Genomic DNA, 6,181 nt, shown 5'->3' with positions numbered 1-6,181 from the left:
TAGAGGTCTTTCACCTCTTTTGTGAGATTGATTCCCAAATACTTTATTTTTTTTGAAGCTATTGTGAATGGGGTAGTTTTCCTAATTTCTCTTTCTGAAGATTCATCGCTTATGTATAAAAATCCTTAGATTTATGTGCATTGATCTTATATCCCGCTACTTTACTGAATTCACTTATGAGATCTAAAAGTTTTCTGGTGGAATTTCCTGGTTCCTCTAAGTATACCATCATATCATCAGCAAATAGAGATAGTTTGAGTTCTTCTTTTCCTATTCGTATCCCTTTAATTTCTTTAGTCTGTCTAATTGCTCTGGCTAGAGTTTCAAGGACGATATTGAATAGAAGTGGTGAAAGAGGGCATCCCTGCCTTGTTCCAGTTTTTAGAGGGAATGCTTTCAGTTTTTCACCATTTAGAATGATATTAGCCATGGGTTTAGCGTAGATGGCCTTTACAATGTTAAGGAATGTTCCCACTATCCCTATTTTTTCTAGTGTTTTGAGCATGAAGGGGTGCTGTATTTTATCAAATGCTTTTTCTGCATCTATCGAAATAATCATGTGATTCTTGACTTTAAGTCTATTGATATGGTGAATTACATTTATTGATTTCCTGATGTTGAACCAACCTTGCATCCTTGGGATGAAACCCACTTGATCATGGTGCACTATCTTTTTAATATGTTTTTGTATGCGATTTGCTAAAATTTTGTTGAGAATTTTTGCGTCGATGTTCATTAAGGATATTGGTCTGAAATTTTCTTTCTTTGATGTGTCTCTGTCTGGTTTAGGAATCAGGATAATATTGGCTTCATAGAATGAGTTTGGGAGAGTTCCCTCCTCTTCTATTTTCTGGAATACTTTGAGAAGTATTGGAATGAGCTCTTCTTTAAAAGTTTTGTAGAACTCGGCTGAGAACCCATCTGGTCCTGGACTTTTCTTTGTTGGAAGGCTTTTGATGACTTCTTCTATTTCATTACTTGAAATTGGTCTATTTAAATTGTGTATGTCCTCCTCGTTCAGTTTAGGCAATTCATATGTCTCTAGAAACCTGTTGATGTCTTCGAAATTTTCTATTTTGTTGGAGTATAGATTTTCAAAATAGCTTCTAATTATGTTTTGTATTTCAGTCGTGTCTGTTGTGATATTTCCTTGTTCATTCCGAATTTTAGTGATTTGGGTTTTCTCTCGTCTTCTCTTTGTTAGTGTGGCTAAAGGTTTATCAATTTTGTTTATTTTTTCGAAGAACCAACTATTTATTTTGTCAATTTTTTGTATTGTTTCTTTCGTTTCAATTTCGTTGATTTCAGCTCTCAGTTTAACTATTTCCTGTCTTCTACTACTTTTGGTGTTGGTCTGTTCTTCTTTTTCTAGGGCTTTGAGCTGTAGTGTTAGGTCATTTATTTTTTGAGTTTTACTTCTTTTATTAAATGCGCTCCATGAAATAAATCTTCCTCTAAGTACTGCTTTCATAGTGTCCCAGAGATTTTGATATGATGTTTCTTTGTTCTCGTTTACCTCTAAGAATTCTTTAATTTCCTTCCTAATATCTTCTGTTATCCATTCATCATATAGTAGCATATTGTTTAATCTCCAGGTGTTGGAGTAGTTTCTGTTTTTTACTCTTTCATTAATTTGTAACTTCAATCCATTATGATCTGATAGAATACAAGGTAGTGTCTCTATCTTCTTGTATTTGCTGACATTAGCTTTGTGGCATATTATATGGTCTATTTTAGAGAAGGATCCATGTGCTGCTGAGAAGAAAGTGTATTCGCTCTTGGTTGGATGGTATATTCTATAAATGTCTGTTAAGTCTAAATTATTGATTGTGTTATTGAGATCTATGGTTTCTTTGTTCAATTTTTGTTTGGAAGATCTGTCCAGTGGTGAAAGAGGCGTATTAAAATCACCTAGTATTATTGTGTTATGGTCTATTTGGTTTCTAAAATTGAGAAGGATTTGTTTAACATACATGGATGAGCCACTGTTTGGGGCATAGATGTTTATGATTGTTATATCTTGCTGATTTATGCTTCCCTTAAGCAGTATGAAATGTCCTTCTTTATCCCTTCTGACTAACTTTGGCTTGAAGTCCACATTATCTGAAATGTGGATAGATACTCCAGTTTTTTTGCTGAGTCCATGTGCATGGTATGTTTTTCCCCATCCTTTCACCTTTAGTCTATGGGTATCTCTTTCTATGAGGTGAGTCTCTTGCAGGCAACATATTGTTGGATCTTTCTTTTTAATCCAATCTGCCAGTCTATGTCTTTTGATTGATGAATTTAGGCCATTAACATTCAGGGTTATTATTGAGATATGATTTGTATTCCCAGTCATTTGGTTCATATTTAAAATTTTTGACACATCTTGGTTCCTCCTTTATTTGACAGTTCCTTTAGGATAATTCCTCCCTTTGCTGATTTGCTTCTTTGTTTTTTATCTCTTCCTCATGAAATATTTTGCTGAGAATGTTCTGTAATGCTGGCTTTCTTTTCGTAAATTCTTTTAGCTTTTGTTTATCATGGAATGATTTTATTTCATCGTCAAATTTGAAGGTAAGTTTTGCTGGGTATAAGATTCTTGGTTGGCATCCATTTTCTTTCAGAGCTTGAAAAATGTTGTTCCAGGCCCTCTAGCTTTTAGGGTCTGGATTGAAAAATCTGCTGATATCTGTATTGGCTTCCCCCTGAATGTAATTTGGTTCTTTTCTCTCACAGCCTTTAAAATTCTGTCTTCATTTTGTATGTTAGGTATTTTCATTATAATGTGCCTTGGTGTGGGTCTGTTGTAATTTTGTGGATTTGGAGTCCTATAAGCCTCTTGGACTTGATTTTCCATTTCATTCTTCAGATTTGGGAAATTTTCTGATATTATTTCTTCAAATAGATTGTTCATTCCTTTGGTTTGTTTCTCTAAGCCTTCCTCAATCCCAATAATTCTCAAATTTGGCCTTTTCATGATATCCCATAGTTCTTGGAGATTCTGTTCATGATTTCTCACCATCTTCTCTGTTTGTTCAACTTTGTTTTCGAGGTTAAATATTTTGTCTTCAATATCTGAAGTTCTGTCTTCCAGCTGTTCTATCCTATTGGTTATGCTTTCTATGGAGTTCTTAATTTGGTTTATTGTTTCCTTCATTTCAAGGATTTCTGTTTGGTTTTTTTTCAATATCTCTAACTCTTTATTGAAATGATCTTTTGCTTCCTGAATTTGCTCTGTTAACTGTCGATTGGTGCGATCGTTCAATGCCTGCATTTGCTCTTTCATCTCATCGTTTGCTTCCCTAATCATTTTAATTATGTACATTCTGAACTCCCTTTCTGTCATTTCTTCTGCCATGCTGTCGTTGGATTTTATTGATGTAACATCTAGATTTGTTTGGGGCATTTTCTTCCCTTGTTTTCTCATATTGTTCAGGAATCAGTGGGTCATTAAGATATTGCAGATTTCCTCTATCAACTTATAATGTCCCTGAAGATTGCTAGTATATCCCCTCTTATCCTTCAGTAGCCTGAAGTCTTGGAGGAGGTTGATAATGCAGAGCTCCACGAAGAAGTTGCCTCTCTAGGGGTGGTGACCCTCAGGTGGCGTATATTCCCTGCTAGTGGGCAGAGGTGCCTCCACTTGTTGACCAATGGTCATCCAACGGGGAACTAGACTGCTGGTTGAGGCAAGGCCTGTTTGTGCCTGTGTCTCTGGCTTTACCGTCCCTGTGGGAAAACCTCCCCCGGCCGGGAAGACTCACTCGGTGGGGACGTCTCGCTGGTCAGTTCCCCTCCTGGAGGTTCCCCTCAATCTACAACTACCGCCTGGGCTGGGCTGTCTTCCTCTGCAACGATCCCAGGGGCCCAGACCTACGTCCTGGGCCTGGGAGCCTCAGCCTTCGCAGGCGAGTCTCCTTAGGCTGCCTCTCCCAGAGAATCTGCCCGCCGCCCTGGAAACTTCGCTCCGCCCCTAGGTGTGTCTCTGTGCGGCTCTTCCAGCAAGAAGCCACCTAGCTCCTGGGACCCTGCTCTGCACCAATCGCCTGGCTATGCAGCCCCTCCTCTGAGCCACCACCTGGATCCCCGTACAATAGCTCGGAGACCCAGAGACCCGCCACACACCTCCTCCTCCGGACAGCCGCCCGATTTCCGACGCAGTCACTAGGAGTTCAAACAACTCACTTCGGGTCTCCTCCTCCCGCCAACCACCCGTAGCCCTAGGCAGTCACTCCAAGTCCAAGTGACCCGCCCTGTTCCTCCTCCTCCTCCTTGGGGTAGCCCCCCGGGTGTTCAGGAGCGGTGGCTCCGAGACCAAGTGACCCACCACGCTCCTCCTCCAGGCAGGCCACCGGTGTTCAGGAGCGGTCATTTTTAGTCCAATCAACTCACCACTTGCCTCCTCCTCTGGCAACCGCCTGTGGCTCTGATGCAGTCACTCCTAGACCAAGCGTCCCACTGCTCTCCTCCTCCAGGCAGGCCACCAGTGTTCTGGAGCAGTTGTTCTGAGTTCAAACAGCTCACCACGCAGCTCCTCCTCTGGCCACCGCCTGTGGCTCTGATGCAGTCATTCCTAGACCAAGCGACCCGCCGGGCTTCTCCTCTTCCTCTGGGCAACCCCCCGGTGTTCAGAAGCGGTCGTTCTGGGTCTAAACAGCTCGCCACGCAGCTCCTCCTCAGGCAGCCGCCCGGAGCCCCAGTGGTTGCTCCGAGTCCAAGCGCTGTGCTGAGCCGCCTCCTCTACGATGCTCCCAGTTGTCCATGTTTACCGCTCCAGCGGGGGGGAGGGGCGTCTCGCCGAGCAACTCTACTTCACAAATTCCCTGCGTTCCGGGGCTACCGCCCCATCCGGGACATCTCCCCAACAGGAGAGACTCACCCAGCGGCTTCAAGTTGGTCCCAAGTCTCTCACTATCTCCTCTTTTGAATCTTGCATCCTGGAGCAACGTGAAATGCAGCCGCCCTCTAGGCCGCCATCTTGGCCCGCCCTCTCACATTCTTTTTAAAAAAATTTTTTATTAGAGCGTTATAGTTATCCATAAGAGTGGGGTTCATTTCGACGTAATCATATACACACCGAGTATCGTTGGCTCCATTTCCGTCTCCAGGACTTCCTCTTCTCTCACATTCTTAATTGGGAATTTGAGGATTTGAGATTTCCTTGTGTGTCTGTTCTAATGTAATATGTAGATGGTCTTTTATGATGTTCAAAAAATTATGAGCTGAGCTTTCAGGTTAAGTCTGTGTATTTATTAGAAACCTTAGTTCAGAAGAGGTTTAAAGTCTTCAAAGAGAAATTAAAATTTCACTGTAACAACAACAAAAACAATGATAGCCTCAAGATTTAGGGTATACCATATCACAAGAAGAGAACCTCTCACAAGGCAAAAATCCTAAACTATCCAGATTTTCCCATGCCCACTATTACAAGACAACTCTAGGGACACTTGGGTCACTGTGTGCTCTGTACAACGAGGGCCAGCCTCTTCTGCCATTCCATCTTCTCTGCATGAATTAGGACCCTGAACCTCTACCCCAGGAAAATAAATACAAATGAGCCTTCGGGAATCTAAATAACACTCTGCCACAGTACCCAGAGGTGGAGGGTGGGGTGTCTAACTATCCAAAGCCCTTTTCCCTTATTGCCCTAGAAAGATCTAAACACTAGGAATACTAAATCACCTGAGAACACTTGGAGGCCTGATTCTTTTTTAGTTCTAGTTTTTAATTGACACATAATTGCACATAGGAATGAAGTACTGTGTGATGTTTCCATATAGGTACATATTGTTAAATGTATGAGGCATATATACAATACATATGAATAACATGATCTATAATGTTCAGCATATCTAGCACCCTAAGCATTTAAGATTTCTTGGTGGTGAGAACATTCAAACTCCTCTCTCCTGGTTATTTTGAAATATAGAAATACGATATTGCTAACTAGAGTCACTCCAGTGTGCAAGAGAACTTTGGAACTTATTCCTCCTATCTGACGACAATTTTATGCCTGTCCACCATTCTTTCCCCATTTCTTCCTCCACCATCCTCTTCTGAATGCCACCCTTCAACTTTCTACTTCTACCAGATCACACTTTGTAGGGACCCGTTACCATTTTAGTCTTTCATTTGATCCAGTAGCTAAGACATAATTACTTGGTCTAAGCAGCGGAACTCTGGAAGGCTCATCTGA

This window comes from Sciurus carolinensis, chromosome 13, assembly GCF_902686445.1.
Source record: "Sciurus carolinensis chromosome 13, mSciCar1.2, whole genome shotgun sequence".
Classification (NCBI taxonomy): Eukaryota; Metazoa; Chordata; class Mammalia; order Rodentia; family Sciuridae; genus Sciurus; species Sciurus carolinensis.
Note: the sequence above shows the minus strand (reverse complement) of the source record.